Source organism: Chinchilla lanigera, unplaced genomic scaffold (genome assembly GCF_000276665.1).
Source record: "Chinchilla lanigera isolate Chin_1 unplaced genomic scaffold, ChiLan1.0 scaffold00025, whole genome shotgun sequence".
Lineage (NCBI taxonomy): Eukaryota > Metazoa > Chordata > Mammalia > Rodentia > Chinchillidae > Chinchilla > Chinchilla lanigera.
The window spans coordinates 9,181,288-9,205,899 of NW_004955426.1; positions in this window are offsets into that span (position 1 = coordinate 9,181,288).

Consider the following 24,612-nt stretch of genomic DNA (forward strand, 5'->3'; position numbering starts at 1 on the left):
TTAATAAAGATGTTAAAAAGTATACATTTATAAAGCAAATTTCCCACTTAGAAAATCAGTGGTTTTGGCTCAGAATATTTTCTTTTTTTTTTTTTTGGTTTTTCTCCGGTACCAGGAACCAAACTCACGACCTTGCACTTGCCAGGCAGGCGCTTTGCCGCTGAGCTAAATCCCCAGCCCCTGGCTCAGAATATTTTCAATTGGTCTGTTAGAGTGACATTGGGAAATATGTAATCACATTGGATCTTAAAGTTGTAAAACTCTTCCTGGAGTTCACTGTCATTTATTTTGACAGATAAATATCTGAGCTGTAATATTTGTGTGAGGCATATTCAATTGGGATTGTAAAATCCAGATAGGTTGTGAAGAAAACTACAGAGATTAAGTATAAATATGAAAGAGACAAGGAAATTCAACAGACTAATTGACATCTGTATGGATCATTCCTGTCACTCATCTTTCTTTTCACTATAAAAAATTGTACATATTAATTTCTAAAGTTACAAAAAATAGAGTATTTTACTTAACAATTAGTGTTTTTCAAAAAAGTACTTTTTATATCATTATCTTGTTTAACTGACTACATTTGACTGTGGTTATGCTTCTCACTATAAAACTGGTGGAAACTATAAAGAAAGACCAAGTACAATTTCATTAAAACAAATTAAAATGATGTGATAGACATGTTAATGTGATTCATATATGCAAAGGTGTTATTGAATCACATTAAGTATTCACTTTAATTTTCATATAAATATATTAAAATATGTAGTATAGCATGATTTGTGCCTCTATAAATATATATGATTATAATTTGCTGATAAAATATAATAAGAAACTAAATTTCTAAATTAAAATAACAGATATCTCTGTCCATACACTTCTATGTTCACTTTCTTCTGTTTTCTCTTAGTATACTTTTAGCACAGACAAAATAGGAGTGTAATAGACAAAATCATTATGGTTTATACTTAAATCATCCCCCAAAAGTCTTATGTTCAGAAATGGGGCCTGATTGGAAGAGGACAGTCACTAGGGTTGTGACTCGGAAGAGTGTATCGCTGACTCTTCCTCTCTCCATTTGATTCCTGACCACCACAGGGTGAGCAACTCTCCTTCACCAGTCCCATCTGCCATGCCATTTCTGTCTTGGCGACAGCTGATCATGGACTGAACCCACTGAAGCTGTAAGCCAACTACATCTATTTTCACTTAAATTGCTGGTGTCACATAATTTCTTCCAGCAAGGAGAAACCTGACTAAAACCCCAACAAACACAAATTTAGTTTATTAAAGATCAATAAAGTTGGTAGGATTCTAGCCTTATGCTAGCTAAGAAAGAGAATATCAATGCAATAACCAGAAGTGAAAGAAGGAAGATGACAATAGATAAAAAAGACATGATGAGGGTAATACTTTGGATAACTCTATTATCACAAACTTGATAGGGTAGATCAGTGATGGAAATCTCTTAAAAGACTGGGTATGCAAACTACAACCAAAAACCCACTTATTTATCACAAAGTGATAACACTGCAATTAAACTTAAATATTGAGGTTTTAGTTTAGAAAAAAACAACTCATACATTACCATGTTTTGTCTTAAAAGCAAAACACAATAAGAGAACTTTCACTGATGCAAACAGCCTGCTGAGGCAAGCTTGCCATAGTTCATCACCGTTCGTGTTGGTTTAGCACTATTTTTGCAAGGTGAACCATATAATACAGGACATATTTTACATAATTATTTATAATATTCACCCAAAGAATGATATACAAAGGAGTGTAGGAAATTTGTCCACACACTATGACCAAGAAAACTAGCTGAGGGCCTGGATCCCACAGAAATGTCCTGCCTGAGTCCAGCTAAAGACCTAGAGCTCATAACAGTGCCTCCCACAGTCCAACTGGAGGCCTAGAATCCATAACAATATCTTATGAATGCCTATTTCAGGCATCTGCACTGGGAAGATCCAAAGGTCAGTGATGGAATCAGCAACAGTGAGGTCCCGACCTCCTGCAGTGGTAAATACAGCTGAGTTCCCATTAGGAAAGCCAATGCAGCAAGCTTCTCCAGGAAACGGCAGTGCACCATCTTCCCCTCTGGAGCCATGAAGCAATTCTCAAAGTGAGGACCAGACCTCCCTTAAAGTGAACTGAAGCTATTCTCAGTGAAAACAAGATCCCAAGCTCCTCAGAGGATGAAATCATCCAAGTTCATCAGGAAAGCCAGCATGAAAATCTCCTCCAAAACAACCAACAGCTCCTTATAGCTTCTACCAGCTCCCAACAGGCTCTTAGTTCTCAAAAGCCTTTCTTTGCTCCCAACAGCCTAACTTTTCCTTCTCCAGTTCTACCTCTTATGCTGCTGGTAACAGTCCCCAGGTGGTCCTCCCACGTCCAGCACCATGTCTACTCAGTTCGGCTTGGGGTTATAAGTTGACCACCAGTTGTTAATCTACTATGCCACTGTACTAGATGAAATGGACCAATACCTTGAAAGATGCACTGTGATGAGGTAGGTTTTATTTCATGTATTCAGGAAATGTTCACTATTTGACAACCAGATGATGTAATACATCAGAGAAACCGAGTAAAGAAGAAAAAAATAACATGATCACACCAATAGATAGTGATAATTATATATTGGGTTTTAAAATCCAATTGAGACAAAACACTCTCAAAAAAGGAGTACAGAAATTTCTTCTGGGATGTGATAAAGAGTATTCACACAAAACTACATTAACCATTACACTCATGTATGAGAAACAATACAAAGGAGGTCTCTTCTATTTTCAGCTTTATACTGAAAGTTCAAGATAATGCAATAACAAGATACAAGAAGGGTATAGTAATTGAAAAATAATTATCTTTGTTCACAGATGGCATATAACCTATGAAGAAAATACAAAAATGTGCAAAATAAACCCTGGAACTAAATGATTATAGATATGTTACAGGATATGAGATTAATAGCAAAAATCATATTTTCTATATGCTAGCAATGAACAAAATGACAATAAATTAATATTCTGACCCTCAAGAATGGAAAGCTTTCATATAAATCTCATAAAATATGTATAAAATCTATGTGAAAAAAATGACAAAATTCTAAAGAAAGGAACTAAAGAGCAAAATACATAGATAAATCTCGTGTCCTTGAATAGAAAGACTCACTATTTTTGAACATATCATTTCTTCCCAAGTTTCTCCACAGATGAAATACAATGCCAAACAAAATACCAGCAAGTTATTTCATAGGTACTGACAAACTCAATTCTAAATCTTACATAGAAAAGCAAAAGATCCAGAGAGATCAACATAGCACTGAAGAGAATAAAGTTGTAAACTGAAACTTCCCAACTACTAAAACTTATTTTAGAAATACAGCTGGGCATGGTGGGATAGGCCTGGCATCTCAGTATTTTGAGCAGGATCTCAAGTTAGGAGGATCCCCAGTTCTAGCCTCATCTAGGCAATTTAATGATCTAGCAATATACTATCTCAGAATGAAAATAAATAAGAAAAGGTGTGAGGATGAAGCACCTGGGTTCAACCCATAAGACATGAAAAGAAAAAAAAAACAACTGTAGTAATTCTGTACAAATTGAGGTAATGTAATATTAGTGAAAGAATAGACAAATACATCTATATAAAAAATACAGTGTCCAAATTATAATCAACTACATTTGATAAATAATCAAAGTCAAACAATGAAAAAAATTGTTTCTTGCAGTAAAATGTACTAGAACACGTGGACATGCACATGCTAATACATTCCTCCTGCTCTTCACAAAGCTATCACAAAAAATATCAGTGCTATCAAAACTATAAACCTCAAAAACTTAACACAGAAGAAATCCTAGATGAATTTGCAGTTTGTTGTTGACTTTTTAGAGATGACATCAAAGGCATGATTCACTACTCAAAGAACTGCTTTGTGAAAGACACAGTAAGAGAATGAAGACAAGCCATTGATTGGGAGAAAGCACGTGTATTTTTATAGTAGTAGTGGTTCTGTCAGTCAGCTCCCCTATTTTTTTAAAAAATAAAAGGGGTACACACTTAAATCAGGTCGCAAGATCAGAAGTTGAGGGACTGCCACACTTTCTTGGAACCATTGTTCTTACTCAATAGGTTTAACTTCATCTTGTTGCACAGCATTATAGATACTCTCCATTTCGGAGTGAAAGCTTTTAAAAATCCTGACCTTGTTCAGGAATAAAGTAGGAAAATGATTGAACTTCCTAAGGGCAAAGCTATCTTTTTAAGGGAATATATAATTTGTGTTAAATTGAATGTTGTCTTTCAGATTTCATTTTTTTTTATTGACTGGGCATGAATAAGTCCTTGAAATGTTTTCCAGACACATTAGGATAGTGATGACAGGTATAACATCATTACTGTAGGGGCTGGGGATTTAGCTCAGCGGCAAAAGCGCCTGCCTGGCAAGCGCAAGGTCGTGGGTTCGGTTCCCGGTACCGGAGAAAAACCAAAAAAAAAAAAAAAAAAAACATCATTACTGCAAAATTTAAGTATGTAATTACTCTGTTAATTGACATCTAACAATTATAGGAAATAATATATATTTAGTTCCCATTCATTCATAGTAGAACTATTTCATCAGAAGTAAATATTTTTAACAGTAAGTGGCAATTAATTAGCAGACAATTGCTTTGTCTTCTTAAACTTAACTAATGAACATGTTAAATTTATGTATTGGTTTATTGCTATGAAATAAATATTTATAAGAATCATCCTATATGCATCATCCATACATATGCATGCATTTATTTATATTTTATTACTTTTTCACCTGATTTGAAACAAACCAAATGTAATTACATTGGAAGATGATACAAAAGAAGGAAAACAAGAAAAAGAGAAAGAAAAAAAAGAAAGAAAATGAGAAAGGGAAAGAGGGACAAAGGAAGGAAAGAAAAAAGGAATGAAGGAAGGGAGGGAGGGAGGGAGGGGGAGGGGGAAAAGAGAGAGAGGAAAGAACCCATCAAATGGTATATCTGAATACATTTCTTGCTCTGGCATGATGGTGCAAACCTGTAATCCTAGCACTCTGAGAAGACAAGAGAGCATGATTATGCATTTAGACCAGGAAGCCTGGTTACTTTAGCAACTTAGTGAGACTGTCTCAAAAGAAAAAGAACAACAAGAACAACAACAAAAACCCAAGGCTGTGTATGTAGCTTATTATGATGGCCATCATGTCAGTCCCCACTAGCACAAAATAAAAATAAATTTATACACAGATAATGGATTCCTGTTAAAACGTGCATTATGAGTTGTTCAGGAACAAAGTTGTCTTGTACCTATGATCTAATTTAAAACATATCAGTGAAATAAGATGGATTGATAGATAAACAAAAACATGAGTAAACAAATATGTGATAGATAAGTCTATTCCATAACTTATTAATTTTTGAATCCAGGGGATAGGTACATAAATGCATTATTTCATTATTTCTGCATAATAAAAAAGTTTACAAACTATTTTTAAAATGCAGTGGAACTGTTTTTCACACTCTGTTGGAATTTAGGTTATTCACAAGCAGTATGTTGATCACCCTGATGCTTGCCTTTCTACAGTAAAAATATCTTCAGGAGAAAAAATTGTGTTCAAAATTTCTTCTATGTGAAGAGTCTAAAAAGCTCATAAATCTTTAGAAAGTCTCACTAATAGGATGAGTTTATGTGTGTTGGTAATCCACACAGATTGGCACAGACACACGCATACCCACACACTCATTCACTCACATGTGCTCATTAATAATTACTGCGTCACATGTTTGTGAAGGCAAAGAAGTTGTGCAATTGCTAATCTGACAGCTGGAGACACAGACAGGGCACGAGTGGAGTTTGAACATGTACAAATTGCAGGGCTAATTATGGAAATTCCTGTCCCAGTGAGGAGGTCTGAGAAGCAGGAGTGCTGAGTCCAGTAGCAGATATTAAATTCTGTATTCCCACTTAAGTTGTCAAGCAGAAAATGAATTCTCTTCTCCAGCAAATGTTACCCGCAGAGGACTGGCTGAGATCCACCAAGATTGATGAGGGCAATCTTCTTCACTGGGTCTGTGGATTCAAATGCTAATATCATACAGAAAGTCCTTTATAGAAACATCCAGAAATACTGTTTAATAAGACATTTAAGCATTCTTTGCTTAACACATGCAATTAACAGCTATATGTCTCTGTATCTAGCCAATTATTCAGAGAAAAGACAATTTTTATACCCACATTGGGAAATAATTACTTTTCCACATATGGGAAAACATAGCAATTATAAGAAAATAACGTACATATCTAGTTTGTTTGTTTTGTTTTTTTTTTTTTAAGTAGAAACTGGGTATGTTGTACCAGGAGTGCCGGAGAGGATGAGGTGATACAAATGCTGATGTCCATGGGTTTGAAATCCACCTTGCAACATAAAAGACTCCATACAGAAAGAAAGGAAGCAAGAAAGCAAGAAAGCAAGGAAGGAAGGAAGGAAGGGGGGAGGGAGGAAGGAAGGAAGGAAGAAAGGAAGGAAGGAAGGAAGGAAGGAAGGAAGAAAGAAAGAAAGAAAGAAAGAAAGAAAGAAAGAAAGAAAGAAAGAAAAGGAAGGAAGGAAGGAAGGAAGGAAGGAAGAAAGAAAGAAAGAAAGAAAGAAAGAAAGAAAGAAAGAAAGAAAGAAAGAAAGAAAGAAAAAAAGAAAGAAAGAAAGAAAGAAGAAGGAAGCGAAGGGAAAAATGAAGCAGAAAAAAAGATAGGTCTAATAAGGGAGTCATGGGCTATTTTTATGCAGAGATTTAAAGGAGGGGAATTTTTTTCTCAGTTGCATGACTTTAGTAGATAAAACTTCATGGTCTTTACACTTGTTTATTTTAAGATAATATGTTGGTAAATTTACCTCTTCAACTCATAATCATTTTTAAATCCTCTTTTTCCTCTTACAGTTTGAATGAAGTTTGAAACAATAAAGAATTGGTAGAATAAATATATTGTTGGGCTAACTTATGTGTCTAAAACTAAGACAAAAACCCTTTATTGTACAGGTGAAATCATATATTGATCCAAGAGTTTGTGGAAAGAAATATTAAATGAGTCTCAATTAAACCTAGTACCAGGCTTAGAACACCTAGTGTTTATTTTTCATTAGAAATTGGAAAAGCACACTCCTGGGAATAGAATGCTTTAAAAGAAGGTTCTTGGCTTTGACTTAATTAAAAATCAGAGCAAAACTCAGACAGAGAAAAATAGCAATTACAAGCATAGAGAAAACATCAGAAAAAGCTTCGTGACACTTAATTGCTATGTGTAAACATGAGTTAATAGTATTTCACTCTAATAATTTATTACTCTGCACTAAAAAGTAGTTCACAACTTTCTGTTATTATTTTCTTTTCTTTATTAATTGTGAACAAAATAATAGCAGTTTTTCCTAAGGATAAAGATGCAAATCTACATGAACAAACTCATTTTAAAATTATAAATAAATCCATTTTGTAATTCATGTTTTTTCAATGTGGAAATGTTTTTCATGTTTTATTTTATTGAGGAATTTTCCACTGTAGATTCACAAATATTATTTATATCTGTTGCACACACATTGCTGATTTTATGATTACCTCCCACTGTAAATATAAGGAGGGGAACAAAATAAGAATAGTGAAGAAAGTTACCAGCTGAACAACAGAAACAATACCATACAACTGACATAAAATATCACCCATAATGATGTTACTTTTCATAATGTCTATATAAGATGCATTGACTTTCAGGAAAAAATTATAAATGAAGTTACTACTGTAACTTCATTGATTTTGAGCATAAAATCAATCTTGCTAGTTTGCATTTTTGAAATATAAGATATATAAGTAATATCATGTTTTCCCCTTTTATTTGTTTTTTTTTGTTTTTGTTTTGTTTTTTTGGGTTTTTCTCCGGTACCGGGAGTTTTCCCCTTTTAAATTGCTGGATTTCTATAAATCATTTAGAGATTTCAATGGACCACTAGTAATAAAAATGACTTAAAACAGACAGTTTTAAAGATATACTTAATACACAGATGAAAATATACTTTTTCTTCTCATCTTAGTGCTTCTTAGCAAACTGTAAATAAAAGGATCTGTTTTCCAAATAGTTTTTAAATAGACAAAAATTGTATGTATTTGTCACATACAACTTAGTGTTTTGGAATATGTACACACTCTGGACCAGCTAAATCAAGCTAATTGAAATGCACATTACCTAATTTTTGGTGAGAACACTTAAGATTTACTCTTGTAATTTTCAAAACTAAAGTACACTGTTAAATATAGTTGCCATGTTGTGTAATAGATCTCAAAAAAGTATTCATCCTATCTAAAAGACATGTGATTTCCTTTGAGCAGATTCTACTCAACATTTTCTCTGCCACACTCAACAGCCAGCAGCCTCTAGTCTCTCTAATACTGGAGCTCAATATTTTCAGATCCCATTTATATGCGAGCCTATTCAATGTTTATCATTATGTACCTGGCTTATTGAGTTTAATATAAATTCTCCATGTTCACCTATGGTACTGCAAGGGAAAAGATTTCTCACTTTCTTCTGGCTGAATAACATATATATCACTTTATGTTTATCTATCAATGGATAAAGATATCCATGTCTTATCCTCCATCTATTAGTGGAGTCTTAAATTGATTCTATAACTTAGGTATTGTGAATAATGCTTCAGTAATCATGGGCATGCAAATATTTTTGCAGGATATTGATTTTATGTCCTTTGGATGCATATCAAGTCCTGTACTTTCTGGATTGTATGGTAGTTCATTTGAAAAGCTTTGAGGAATCTTCTTAAATACTATTTTCAATAATGTTGCACTAATTTGCATTTACACTAACGTTAGGCAGAGTCACTTTTCTCCACACCCATGGTAACACTTTTTATTTTTCATCTATTTGAATACAGTTACTCTTACTGGAGTGTCTCTCAATTGGTTTTAACCTGCACCTCTGGTGATTCGTGGTAAAAAATGTGATATTGCACATTTCTTCTCATACTCTCCCTGGCCATTCACATTTTCTTCTGAGAAATATGTAGCTAGGAACCTGCCAGTTTTTCAGTGTTTATTTTTTCTTACTCTTGAGTGGTTTGAATTCCTCACAGGTTTTGTTTGGATATTAATCCCTTATCACATGTCAGAACAGATCTGATATTAACACTAGTTCCCATATCCCTATTCCAGAAAAAATAACATAAATAAAATAATTTAAAGGTGACTTAGTAGAGTAGATGCTATAAAATATATTCTAGAGAAGTTTACTTATATAGTATAAGATAGGCTTAAAAATTGAAAAATGTATAGACAGGGCTGGGGGTTTAGCTCAGTGGCACAGCGCCTGCCTACCAAGAGCAAGGTCATGAGTTCAATTCCCGGTACTGGAAACCATCCCCCAAACAAAGAAAAATGTATAGACATTATGTTGCTGAAGTATTTATTTAGTTTTAGAAATCATACGGAAAATATACATTCTAAAGTGAGTTGCCCTCCTGAAGCGAAGATGAAATGCCTCTCATTTAGTAAGTGCAAATATGATATTCTTTAAGTCTTTAATAAAGTTTGGGTGAACATAAATTCAGATGTACATTACTTTTAATTTTAAGAATGATTACACACAGTAATGTCATATCCAAGCTTCAGTCTTTGTCTCAGTTCTTGCTTAGTTGATCCCTAAATAAAGGCAATAGGTGCTTCTGGCTCTGTGAGGAAAAAATTCCATAAGTTTTAAATCAAAGAAAAGCTTCTCTAAGGACGATGGCCACACTACCAGCATCTAACTGCACAAGCACGAGGGTAAGCAAAGAGAAAGCCCATCCGTGCAGGGTGGATGAGTTTGCAGAACACATCTGTCTGGTGAGCTCAGATGGAAGTTAGCTTGAGCCATAGATCATTACTTATGATATATACTCTGAAATCTTTGCCGAACGCCTTTCCTCTCAGACCTCCTTGTTTATATCTAGGTGATACATGGAAGAACAGCATATGATTTCTTCCCTCTATCTTTCAGCCTCTTCGTGATTTCAAAAGGCAAAGTTTGGGTTTTTGTTTTGTCTTGCTTTTTGGATTTGCCACTAGATGGCAATCACAAATGTACTTCTGTTAGGTTGTAATCCACAGACACCTGCGTGATCTGAATGTGCAAATTCTCTTTTCTAACAAACTACAATATAATTATCATTGAAGATTGTTTCATGTAATGTCATAAAGTGAGCCAGAAAATGCTGAACATCTTACATATATTTTTAGAATGCTAATTCACAACATAGAACTAGAGTTCTTGATTTATTTGCTTGTTTGCTTACTATTTATTTACTTATTTATTTATTTTTGTTTTTTGTGTGTTCTTTTTAGTTTTGTGAGACTGGGTCTCGCTAGTTCAGGCCATCCTTGAACTCGCTAGCACCGGGTGGTCTCTCACTCCTGGGAATCCTTTGTCTCAGCCTCAGGAGTGCTGGCATTACAGGCATGCATGAGCACACCCAGCTGTATTCATTTTCTTCTAGCAATATTATGTTCCAGTTTCAGAAGATTATGATTATTAGAAAAACCTAAAATTTGAATGAGAATAATTATTTTGCCATTATTGCTGTTATTCTGAGACAGGATTTCACGATGTCATCCATATTGTCCCTGATCTTGCTATGTAGTCCAACATCCTCCTGCCTCGACCTCCCAAGTGTTGGGATTGGAGGTGTACACAACTATAAAAGATGCAAGAATTAAAATAATTCTTAGTACAATGCTGATATATAAGATCAACGTGAAATAGTTTCTATGAATTTTGAGTGACTAGGAACTTACCTTTTTTGTTTTAAGGAGCAAAAAAATGAAAATGATACAGAATTTCAAAACAAAGTGATGGAAATTAACAATAATTATTACATTACACATTGTTATCTTCAAAGTAGTTGCTCAGATTATCAGATACAGGTATGCAAAATTGATCAAACAATATAAGCACTAACTGTTCCTTTCAGTGAACTAATAGAAATTAGTACTACAATTGTCTTAGCTGTCTCTTATGTATAGTTTTTCTCTTGTTTCTTTTCTCCTTTCCCCCATCTCAGCTGTTCTTTCCTTTTGAGAAGTTTCTTTGCCTTTCACAGTATCTATTGTGTATTTTGGACCTTAATGACTCTTTCAGTTTCTTACACCAGATAAAAATATGATTTTTATACATTGGAGTCTGATTTATTTCACTTATGGGTGTGATTGATAGTTGCATCCATTTACCTATAAAAGTCTTGAGTTTATACAATGGAGAACTTGTTTCAAAGGTGAGGCTTGCTGAAAAAATTGATTGTCTCATTCATAACTAATTTATAGTTATAAAGCCATAATCGGTAAAATTTTAATAAATGAATTGTTTACATTTAATTTGTTATAATTAACCATTACATGTAGTTTGTTGCCTTAATTTCATTGTTCTTGAATTCACTGGCATAATGTGATGCAGTATTGTGGGCTCATAGAGAGCAGAGCTGGCTTCCTTAACTTGAAAATGTAAATTGTTTCAAAATATCACTTTGTCAGTTATTTTTAAATGCAATAAGAAATGTTATTTTTGGTGGATTCTTAAACAACTGCCTTTTGACTGGGTATGGTGGCACATGCCTATAATTAATCCCAACAATGGGGAGGTTAAATCAGGAGAATCACCGCACATTTGAGGTCAACATGTGCTACATAGCAAATTTAAGGCTAGCCTGAAATACATAGCAAGACTCTGTTTAAGAAAAAAAGAAAAGAAATCTACCTTTTGGAAACATGTAATTGACCAAATGCATATGTACTGTAATAGGTTCCTAGAATGACTTACATGACATGTATGGAATACATGTACAATGTAGACTGGCAATTATCAGATAGCTAGCAGAATATAATAAAATATGGGGAATGAAGAACTTCTATCAATCCATACACAGAGCATAAATATAACCATAGCTTTCTAACTTGTATTTCCAGCCAATATAAAAATTGACGTTTATAAAATGATTTGAATCATGAAAATACTGCTATGTGATCATGGTATTAAATATAAAAATATTGTGTTTCTACTTTTAATATTGTGAACATAAGGATTAACCATTATATCAGGTTTAGGACATAAAAATTATTCTATAGAGTTTATCTATTTAAAAGAAAGAAATTATATGAAAATATGAGAAAAGTGAAAAACATCTATTTGTTTTATAATGATACTGATAAAAACTAATAATATTAAAGAAAAATAAATGAACTTCTCTATATAAACCAAAAAATTTAAATTTATTTTATTTCATACTTGAGAATTTTTACATAAATATTACATGAAGTCTTTTCTATGAAGATTTATTATATTTATAATGCATGTACATTCAGGTCAAAATATCCCAGGAGTGTGACTTTGTTAAATCAATATAAGAATGTGCATAAGTCTTTCTAAAAACTACATTTGAAATTAATTTCTGGCAACACAAAAGAGAGACGATGCAAAATCCAAATGAACCCAGACACTTCACTGATCCAGAATAATAGATTACATCACACCCAGCTGACAATGCAAAAGCCAAGCTATCAGGAATAAATACATTATAAGGAGAGCCTTGTACAGCTTAATAACCCCTGTAAATCATAGTCTCAAACTTGATCCACCACATCAGCAACAGCAGAGATACATTAGCAAATGTGACCAAGCTTAAATTCTGATCAGAAAAAGATTGCAATGTTTAGTACTGAAAAAATTTAGGAAGTAGTTATCTACAGAAATATTTCTTTTCGCAGGAGAGCATGTATAAAATGACAATAAGATGGTATTATTTTAAAACTTTTCATCAGAATTTAAAAATGTTTGTGTGAAATGTATTAACAACACACTTATTCTTTAAGCAGTTTTAATATATTTTGAAATCAGTTTGGATGCTTGAGGGGTGTGAGCATGAAACGGTGTTGAGGAGAAATGAAAACTTCAGCAAACTTTGAGCATTGTGGGCTAAAATAGTGTAATAACAGTTGACTAGTAAATACAGAAAAGCAGAAAATGTGTTACAGAGAATTTTCAGCTTTAATTTTTGAAACACCTATTCAGAATCTTTAAATAATTATAAAACCATTTGATCTGATTCCATTTTTTCCATCTACTTAACTTCATCATTTTACCTTGGCTTCTCAGAGATAGTAATGAAAGGGGAAGAACCTTAGGAATCCTTGTTCTTATTTCACCAGAACATCTCTAATGTTATCTAAATGACATTTCTTACAGTCTTTATATCTAGGCAATATTAACCTCTTTTTCCTGTTAATATTTTCTAGAACCTCATTTTAACAATAAAAAACAATCAATGTCACTGCATCGAATAATGTGATGGAATGATCTCAAGTTAGTTGACTCGTATAGGAGAATAAATGTACTGAGATATTATAAACTTTCGTTCATTAATGTAAATGCCCAAACCATACTCTGTCAAGCTTAAAATACAGGCACTTTTTAGTGTGTTTTGAGTTTTAATATATTCAAAATATTAAATAATAAGTGTGATACATTTAAAATAAATAATGCAGGACCACACGCTCTAATAAAATAATATATGTAATATGTGATATTTGCGTTTTAATAGTTATAAAGGCTAATGTGCCAATTTGAGTCATAACATTTTTGTACAATACTCATAAGAAAATTGCATTTGTACTTTTCCCTCCCTATGATGCAAAATCTACAAAGAGTAACTATCTACTACTACTAATGAACATGAGCAGGAACAAAACAAAAAATAAGTTGAGGAAATGGCAGGTCCCTTTGTGAATTTTATTCTTTAGATTAGAAGAAGAGAAGGGATGGAGATCGAGGACAGATATGTGAGTTGCATGTTTTGTTTTGCCCTGATTGTGCTCTTGCCCCATAAGTACTGGGAAGCAGAAAAGCAATACTAATAGTGTTGAACCAGAAAGCAGGGTCCTTAGTGACCTCAGGAGGGAGCTGATAGGAGAGGCCAGCCCTGATCAGCTCATGGCTGTTACCCTTACCTCCGGGCTATTTTAGTCCATGAGAACTTTTGGAAAGAGCAATACATTTATATGAGTGCAGGGAGTGTTTATTCTGCTCTGAATAGTTTTGAGAGAAAAGGAGAAGAGATTGAGCCATATCATATCAAAGCATTGGAGGCTGTGCTAACATCAACCAACATCTTCTGAACTCAAAACGTTGTGCACTGACTGGGCTGAGCTCTAAGCCTTTATCAATAATCAGTAGAGGGACTGTATGGCCCCAAAGAAATACAAGTGCAGTGGCTAAAAATATAAAATGGGCCAGAGGAAACTATAAACAGCCTGCAGCAAAGAGTAGAATAATGAGCCCAGGTAGAATAAAAATTTGAAAATTGATTTCTCCATATTGTGAAAAGTTTAGGACACTGAGAAAGTAGCTTCAGTAAGTCCAAAATATAAAAGAAAGAAAATCATCATTATGAATTGATGATAGCAAAAAACAACAGTGGTAATGATATTAAAACCAGAATATCACAAATAGTAAATGAGTAAGGAGGAGTAATAGTAATGATTCCAGAAGTCATAGGGAAAAGTTAGTACATACTATATATATATAATATATTCTAATACATACAATGTGAGATATATATATATATGGTTGGAACCTGGACTTGAACTCACAACCTCGCACTCACCAGGCAGGCGCTGTGCTACTGAGCTATATCCCCAGCCTATACAGTATATATACAATAATGTACACAAAAGAATTATGTAGTGTGGCATGTCTACACAGAAGTATAACAGTTATGTAAGAATAGGTCCTAAAGACATTAAAATTTATAAATAGCAAATTTATAGGAAATAAATAAATGACCAAAATAGCCTAAGCCAGAGAAGGTTATTAGTTCTCAAAATGGCAATGTTAGTGCAATTTCAGATAAAAATAATGAAAACATCCCTGAGTCATACTTTAACAGAAAAATAATATTAAAATAGATAGAAAAATAGTTAAGGTGGTAAAGTAAAGCAAGATTTTCCTAAGTAAATAAAATCAAAATAAAATAAGAATATTCAATAGCAATGACTAATACAAGATTACAAGGTGGTAGTATTTTTAAAGTAATATAGGGAAATAATTTCAAATTTATCATTACATAAATTTATCATTTAAGGATGAGAGTAATAAAAGCCTGTAGTAAGCAACTTAAACTCCTCTTAAACAATAAGAAAATTCTGATAAAGAAATGCACATACAAGAATGCAATGATTAAGAAAATAAATAAAGCAAAAAATTTGTTCACAAAAATGTACAAAATTCAAAATATTTACATGCAGCCTCCACACTCATACTGAAGAAACCAAGATATTGAAGTAGTCATGTGTCAAAATCTCGTCTCACTGCTTCCTTACCAACACAACTTTGGCACAGAAAACAAAGACTGCAACTATCTAGAGTTGGGTTCCTAAAGGGGGAATAGAAAATAAACGTATCCAATCACCCTGATCAAAAGTGAAGTCTCTCTGCAAAGTCTTTTCCTCTGCCTGACTCATTTTCTTTTTCACTTGCACTGTGAAATAGTGAGAAATTCACCACAGTCCTCCAGCAACTGTAGGACAAGCAATTTGGGGACTAAAATATACGCCCAAAGAAGACATATTTAAATATAAAAAGGGTCTTCTATATGATCACTGAGTCATTCTAACAATTTTTTAATTTAATATACTTTTATTAGAAAAAAGTATTGAAAGCTTTATGGTTGCTTTTATTTTTAGATTTTATCATTGGTAAATTTTGTGGTATCCAATAAGTACATCCACCCTAGGAATTTTATACATGTACACACTTAATCCTGCTTGCCTTCCCTCCCCACTTCCTCCATCTCTCAATTCCTTTTCCATTTGGAAAAGCTCTATCACCCTTTCTCTTCTTGTCTAACTTTTTCTTTGTGCTTCAAATTATTTTAACTTTTGATGTCTCATATAAGAGAAACCATATGATATTTAAATGTCTATGTCTAATTTATTTCACTTATTATTAGATAATCAAGGTGTGCCTAATTTTCCTACAAATTATTCAAATTTATATTTTGATTAATCTTTTACTGTGCATATAGTCCACATCCAAGATCTACCTATTATGAGTTGTTTGGTTACAAATAAGTGTATGCATGTATCATGGTAATATGATACTTTTAAATCTTTCTAGAAGATACTTAGAAGGGGAGTATTTGGGTCAATTGTAATTTCTAGTTTTGGTGTTTGAGGAATCTCCATACTGATTTCTGTAATAGTTGCAGTAGTGCACACTACCCCCAACTATGTAGAAGGGTCACTTTGTCCCCTACAGCCTCACCAGCACTTGTTGTTGTAAGAGTTTTTGATGATAGCCATTCTTTCTGGAGTGTCAGTGTTGCTGTTATTGTTGTAGTTTTATTATTGCATGTATGCGGTACATCATGGTCATGTTCATCATGAAGACGTAGTAGAGGTACACAACTTGTCTTGATTCATTTTTCTTCCCTTCCCTTTCCTCTCCCCAGCCCCTTACACTCCACCTCTGCTTCATCTCACTGTAATATGTCTTCAAAATTCTTTCTAGAAGATGTCTGGAAGGAGAACAGCTGGATCAAATGGAATTTCTAGTCTCAGTGCTTTTAGGCACCTCCCCATTGATTTCCACAGTGGTGTATTAGTTTACATTTCCACCAATAGTGAGGAATGGTTCTTAATCAGGGCTGTTTGCCTGAATTCAGTTTTCCCAAGTGCCTGCCCATGCCCTTTGAAACACTGCTTGGGGGCTTTGAGTTTCTCCAATCCTTTGGTCTGTAAATATTTCACTTGCTGTCATGACGGTCATGTCTATGGAGACATTGTTATTACAGAAACATCAGGAATATTATGGTCACTATGTTGAATGACCAACACAGCATGTATAATCAGTGACTACATTCTTCTAATACAGTATAACTTCCAGAAGTGAGGAGGCTGGAATGTTAAAATTATACTTCCCAAACCTCCTTGTGATGAAAATTTCAGGTGACAGGTAGGGAAGTTCTGCCAGTTAGCTTTATCACGTGAGGTGTAAAACCATCTCTGTGTGTGCTGTGTGTATTAATTTGGTCTTTTGGCTGTTGCTATCAGGAAGACAAACCTGCAGAATAAGTGGAGAATTTCATACGTGTCCTTAGCTTCATGAATGTAAAGAAGCCATGGGGAGATGACAATAGTGGTTGGACAAAACTTTCCCAAATCAGGAGCCAGGCACATTATTGTCAATTGTGGAATGCAGCTATTGTGGCAGATTCCAGATCTTTGAATACACCAGCTCCCTGCAAGTCAAGAGTTCCGGGAGGAAGTCTTAACTCCTTGTATCAGTTACAGAAGTCCGGGAGAAAGTTTCCCCTAAATATTTCAAATGACTGACCCTTATAGAATATAAGCAGAGGTGTGGTCAAAGGTATGCAATACAAAAGAATCAGAAACACCCAACAGGAGTTATGATTCCTAGGCCTGAAGGAGTAAAAACAAACCAAAAATGAAATTAAAGTCCAAAAACACCTGAAACTTTGGAGGAATCGCTGCTTCATAAAAGCTGAAGTCTTGGAAAGCCACAACTTCTACTAGAGACTGACATAGTATTTTAATATCTATTTATCTGTGTAAAATTTATATATTCTTTAAAATACTTTATTGATTCTATGGTTTTTAACTTCTGCAATAAAATCCTGAACTCTAAATAATAATGTTAACACTCTGATCCCATATCTGTACTACGATCTTTCTAGGCAAGTCTTTACCATAGGCAAAGAGAACTTTAATGGCCCTTGGTCATTTTGCTTCTAGTTTTCTGTTAGATTAGGTTCATAGAGTATTTCATTCCCATCCTTCAGATCAAGTTCCTGTTAAGGCATAAGCAGCTTTGAATTGGCCAAATCCAATGATCACTTTCGGTCCGCTCCTGGCTTGACAATTTACTTTCTTTGTTTTCCACAAGACAGTTGTTTTCTCTCTCTTGCTCATTACTTCATAAAATCCATTACTGAATCACTTTCATCATCCCAGATGCTAAATGTTTGAGAAAGTTCCAATCTTAGCTCTCCAATTTCATTTCCTCCAAATTTATGGTTCCTTCCTTGCTGATTTAATTTTTAGTCCTTCTAATGAAAGTTCTCTTGTAATCATTCATAATGGGTATCTGCAGACTGTTTCCCTTGAACACCAGACTCATCGACTCTATACCTTTACACATAATAATTATTTTGAATGTTACTGACTTTATCTGTCATTATTACTTCCCAGTTTTTCTATCTCAATAGATTAAAGGACCATCTGTTCTGAGGTTCAGGATGACTATTTGGAGTCGTCTGTAACTTTTTTCCCTCTCCTACTTTAAATCTGACAGGAAGTCTGACTCTGGGTCTCAGAGGCTCTAGACACAAAGGCTCTCAGTGTCTAGATTAGATGCTAAAACTTTGACTAAAACCATCATTATAGTCCTGCCTGAATTAGAACTACACTTTGCTATGTGATTTCCCTTGTTTTATCAATTTTATCTTGTTTCGTTGCCTACACAGAACTAAGAATGATGCTGTAAGACTTGTAAAGTTGATGAGTTCCTGAGTTTTCACTTCTGCAAACACTAAGTAGTTCACATTGGAGTTTGATGAGCACTGAATGTCATTTCACACTCAAGAATCCCTGCATAACACAGCTCACTCTGTCCTCTTATTTTCTCCTCTCTCGTCTGGCCCCCTCCACAAGGTCCCGTTATCATCAAATAGTAAGCATATTTTTATTGAAGGGCTTACTACTTTCTCCTCACACTACTGGGATGTTAGGAGGTCTACACCATTTGCTGCCTTACATTTTCCTATATACAATAGCATTTTGCTTCATTCTTTGTTTCTTAAGTTGCACGTATGTCCACCTCTGTGCCTGTGGTGTCTATCTGTTATCATATGTTTTTAGCACTACATTGTCAATAAAAATTGTCATAATCAATGCCATGGTAAGCAGTCCTTTCAGTTGGCTCCTAACAGTTTCACAAGTCAGATAGTTTGGGAAATATGATTAACAAAACCAGCTAAAGTTGTATAAGAACAAATTCCAACCCCAAAATGTCCTTCTCTACACCTGTAGTTAAGATTAATCATTTATAATTTTACATGAAGTGATTTATTTTTGTGAAATCATGATAACCCTGTTAAACAGCCGTTAAATCCATCAGCTAGATTTAAGGTAAATATTCCCAGATAGAGTCATAACTCAAAATGAATACAATAGTCTTAGCTTTGAATCTAAATCAGACATTTCAGAACTAGACCTTTAAGTAATAGCATGTATAAAATATTCAAAAGCTGGAAGACATTTTTCTTGAATGTCAAGAATGAGATGTTCATTCCAGAAACAAATCATGTTGATTTATATCTGATATTTTTCTACTGTGTATAAGTGTAGATGTATTAGTATGTTAAAAAATTATAAATAATGAAAGAAAATGATGTAAGAAGAGTGAAAATCTCTTCAAGTATAACAAGCTGCTGAAAGCTACTGAAGTTATTTTAATGATGGATACTCAAGTAGAAGGAAAAAATAATAAAGATAATAATATTTCCTTGTGTTTGGGGAATGTCAGAAATCCATACGCATGATGTAAATATGATATGTCATTTGAGAAAGAACAGTCAAAATTAATTTTGTTAATTTTCTTAAATAGACTTTATAATTTTTATTTAAAGAATTTATTCTTCCTTATGATATTTATTATGTTTGACATGTTAAAGCATACATGAGATATGTAATTGTTTGTTCTGTTTGGTTGATGTTTTGCTGCATTAGGTATTCAGATATTTGAAAAAGAGTTATGAACTGAAGTAGAAAAAGCAATGCACAGTAAATGATTGAATAAAATCAGTTATAAGTAAAAATACCTCTTCATAGTGTAAACTACAATTAGTATCCATAAAATCAATATTGGTGTGACATAAACATAGAGACTGATGTGGTATATTAATATAATGTAATAGTACTCAGCCCTAGAGAAAGATAAACTAGAGGCTTTAGATAAAAGAAGGCAAATTTGTTTTGTTTTTGTCTATGTTGTTATTTTATTACTGTTTTGTTATTCTCTTTATCAGAAAAGAGAAAAATCAAAATAATCCTAGAATATGTATTTGTAAGTTTTTGTGGCAACAATTGATTCCCACTTTCTCGCACATTACAAGAAACATTCAAATCTCAGTCTCAGTGTGTGTTCTGACAAAGCAATGAGCAGCACTCACATCTTTCTCAGTGGAGAAAGTTATAGAGCACGTTTGTTCTTTCAGGAGGAGAAAGGGGCATGAAAGCCGGTAAAATAGAGCACTGCTCAGAACAGCCATCCAGAATGGCTGTGTGCCATGGCTGCTCAAACCTCATGGGTCAACGCAAGTCCCTAGTCCAAACTTCTCTCTCCAAAGACAGACCACCTATGACAATGAGGAGGAGGTGTTAACCTGATTTACAGAATTACTGAATCTGCTTCTAACTGTATGGAAGTAATATGAAATATGCTATGATAGATATGAAAAAGAAAACTCACATATTACATATTGTGTTAGTTAGTTTTCTGTTGGTATACTGAAAATCTGAGATAATTAACTTCTAAAGAGAAAGATTTCTTTTGACTCACAGTTTTGGAGGATGCGGGCCATGGTCCTCTGGCCATGTTGCCTGGTGACAGTTGTATGAAAAGGCATCGTGATGAAAATGGCTGGGAGTGAATCAGAGCTACCGGTAGAGGACTGGGAACTTTATCCTCTTCTGTGAGTGAACCCAGGTCCTGTATTCAAGTGTTCATGCGAAAGTCTCCCCCGGGTCCTGCATTCAAGAATTTCCATCCATCTCACAATAGCATTTAGTTGATGGCCAATCTTTCAGTACATGGGTCTTTGGAAGATATTCCAAATCCACACTTTAGCATTTAGCCCCAGACTGTAAAGATTTATGTCCTTCACACAGTGTACAATTCACCATACTCTGTCCATGTTTAGGTCTTAGCTGCTCCTGTATATCTTAAGTTCCAAGTTCAAAGTATGCTCTAGGATCCCAGGCAAACTTTCTTTTGTCTCTTGTAAAATTCAAAAGTAATAACACACATGGTTAAAAAATAGAGTGGTGGAACAGGCAAAGAGTAAAACTTTTCTTTCCAAAAAGGAGGAGTAAGGGAAAACAATAGAATGCTCTGGCCAAAGTAACACTGAAACCATACAAAAGAAACATTAAGTCCTACTGCTTCTTCCTTTTATGAATTATCAAAGCCTTCCAGGAATAAAGAGTTAAAAGGTTTTCATTAGATATAGTGATGCTCTTCAGAGACCTGAGAAAGTAGGATCATTGTTAGTAAAATCTGGAAACCTGATATTTGGCATGGAATATTTGAGTTTTATATCTCTATATAGATTCTCTTAATAAAGTTATCTGAAAAAAATAGAATTTAAGCATTAACTGTTCTTTTCAATAAACCAAGTCCTCAGCAGTATAATTATCCCAGCTATTCATATATATATATATATTTTTTCCCTTCTTTCTTTCTTTTCTCCTTTCCCTCATCCCAGGTGTTCCTTCTGTTTGAGAAATTTCTTTCCATTTTTTGTATGCTTATATCTGGCAATCTGAACAACTAATTTGAAGACAACAAGATGCAGTATAACAACCATTGGTGAATTCCTACCATCTTGCTTAGTGAAGCTCTGTATCATTTCTAAATTTTTAAATTATTTTTATTCTCTTTAATGCTTTGTTCAATGTTGCACTCTTACATCTGATCATCTGAGCAACTTTGCTGAAGATAACAATGTGTACTATAACAACCTCTATAAATTCCTATGATTTTGTTTTGAAACCCTGCATCATTTTTATTGTTTTTGTGTGGTTTTATTTTTATTTTCATTGTTGTTATTTTGTTATTTTATTTTGTTATTTTATTTTTCTTTTATTCTCTTTAAGATACAAAAGGTTGTCTCTATTGGACCCTATGCTTAGCATCTGCTGAGTTGCTTCAGCAGTTACCGATTCCTTCTGAAAACATGAATTTAGTAATGCTGGCTACTGCTGCTGTGGACTCTTCCTCTAGGACTTCAGGTGATCACCTCCCACTTCAGTGAGAGATCCATCTGTTCTGCTTGGGTCATAGATTTATAAAATGCAATTAATTTTAACAGAGTTCAGCTGGGGATATGCTGTTCTCAGTTTGGAAGGAAAGAGATTACACACGGAAGGAGCTAGAAGAATTGGCTGGCAATTATTAGCAGGAGCAGGGAGAATAAACCATATATGACATTTTGAATATACTTGATCTAGAGATCAGCACATAAGACTTAGTAATTATTAATTATTCTCAGGACATGAGGATTAATTTAAAGTCCAGATAGACACCCAAGGGAATAAAGAACACTCGCTGCTCTAGAGAGTAAAAAACAAAACAAACAAACAAACAAAAAATAATGCAGTTTGAACAACATGGACATGGCAGAATTGCCATGAGAAAATGCAAGCTGTGGGACAGCTGGTGCTGGATTGAGTGTGTGACATGTATATGAGATGTACAAAGAGATCAAATTCCACAGGAGGACAGAGTATACATTCTTCTCTGAGGTGAGAGGGCACCACCAACGCTAACTATTCAAAGGTGATTCTTTTGTGTATGCCTGAAGATGATGTTAGGAAGAGCAGTAACCAAACTGAACTATTATATGCCAGGACTGTGGGGAGTGAAGGTAAGGTGAGGCTGACTATATATCAGAGGTCCAGAGGGAATACTTATGTAATAATTACATGTCAGAAAAATAATTTATGTGCAACACCTGCAGGTAATCTTGGAAATAATTAAGTACGCCATTTATCAGAAGATGCAAGCAGTCTAAGAGGCTACTGCTTAATAAGAGCCATAAGAAAATGACGACAGTAGAGAAGCAGCAACATGAAGATAGTCATTCCCATAATGAGTCATGATTCCTTATTGAGTTCTCCAAAATGTGTCAATTTTCGGGTTTACAGCCAGTTTATTTGCTACACCAGAATGGGGACATTTTTGTACCATAGTAACTATATATTCCTTTAGGAACCTATTAGAATTTATTACAGGGACAAAACTTGAGGAAAAGGGCATAGACAGACATTTTGATAACTGCTGGAAATCCTCCTCATTTGACATTGATTCCTACAAATTCAAAATGCTTTTTGATTTTTAAACCATGTACCACTGAAACTTTGACTTATATCTTACAGTGAGAATATTGGGCCTGTTCAGCTCACGTATTCAGTCCTTAAATTCTCAAGTGAATGAATGGAATTTGTACATTAGAGTAACCCTCACATAGGAAGCTTTCTTTGTAGTTTAAGAGCTGTCATGCTGGTGAAGTCCACATTGATACTTTCAAAACTGTCTACTCATCTGTCCACTAAAGTGTATCACATTTTTCTTACAATACGGCAGCTTTAACAATGAGTTTGTAGCACCGTTAAAGACCTAAATAACTCAGACAGCATTTATCCTATTATAGATATATTTCATTTCATTACATTTCACTTATCAATCTCTCCTTTCAAAATGTGTATTCTTTCTCAAAAATACATATAGATCATCAACAATTATTTTTAATGGTAGCCCAGTTTGAGTCTATATTCTAGATGCTTTTTCAAGAATGACTAATGTGGTCTCAGGCAAATATTAATTGGGCATTCTTGGTACTCACACAATATAACTATGAATGTTTATGTGCGCATTGCTGGCCTGAGAAAGGTTTTACTGTCAAGGGTTCAGAAGCTTCAGGAGTGAGAGTTTGAATTGCCTCATTGGTTATGTCCTAAGGCCTGACAGTGTAATAAGATATTGTAGAAAGTGCTCAGGGGAGGAATGATTAGCAGATGTGGGCAGACGAGGGTTTCAGTTACAGCTGAAGACCAACTATCTCACTCAGGGTGTGTTTTACCCTACTACATCCCTTCTCTGGAAGAAGGCAGTCTCATGGGAGCCAAAATAGACCATATCTTCAAATGAGCATGGGGAAGCAGATCATTCAAATATCACAGATGAAATACAGTGGTTCAAATATCCATACATATGCTGGCCACGTGTCCTGCTGTGAGAAACAGAATTGTCTCAAAGTCATTGCTGAGACTTTTCTCAGCTCACCAAGACCATGATGCTCATGGGTTTAATGTAGTCAGTGGCAGAGTACCAGGAAAGCAAGACTCTGTCACTCATAAGTGAGAATGCTGCTGTCCACCAAGGGCAACATCAAAGATTCAGGGTACCTGGCCAGAATTCACCTCAGAAATGATTGGCAGAGTTTTATTCTTTCCTTTTTGTTTTCACAGGAATCAAGCTAGCTAAGAATAGTCTAACTTCTCAGTTTTAACAGGGTTTTCACCAAGAAATCTCTTGCCTGTGAAATTCTCACTTCACCGGCTTCTCAGAAGTCTCAGAAACACAGCTTTCCATTGAAAAGATTAGAATTCATGGAACATGTTTTCCTTTCTCTCTCTTTTCTCCTTTTTTTATCTTCTTTTTCTATTACTGAACATCTTTAGTAATTTTGTGTGTCTGAAGCAGACATGAAGA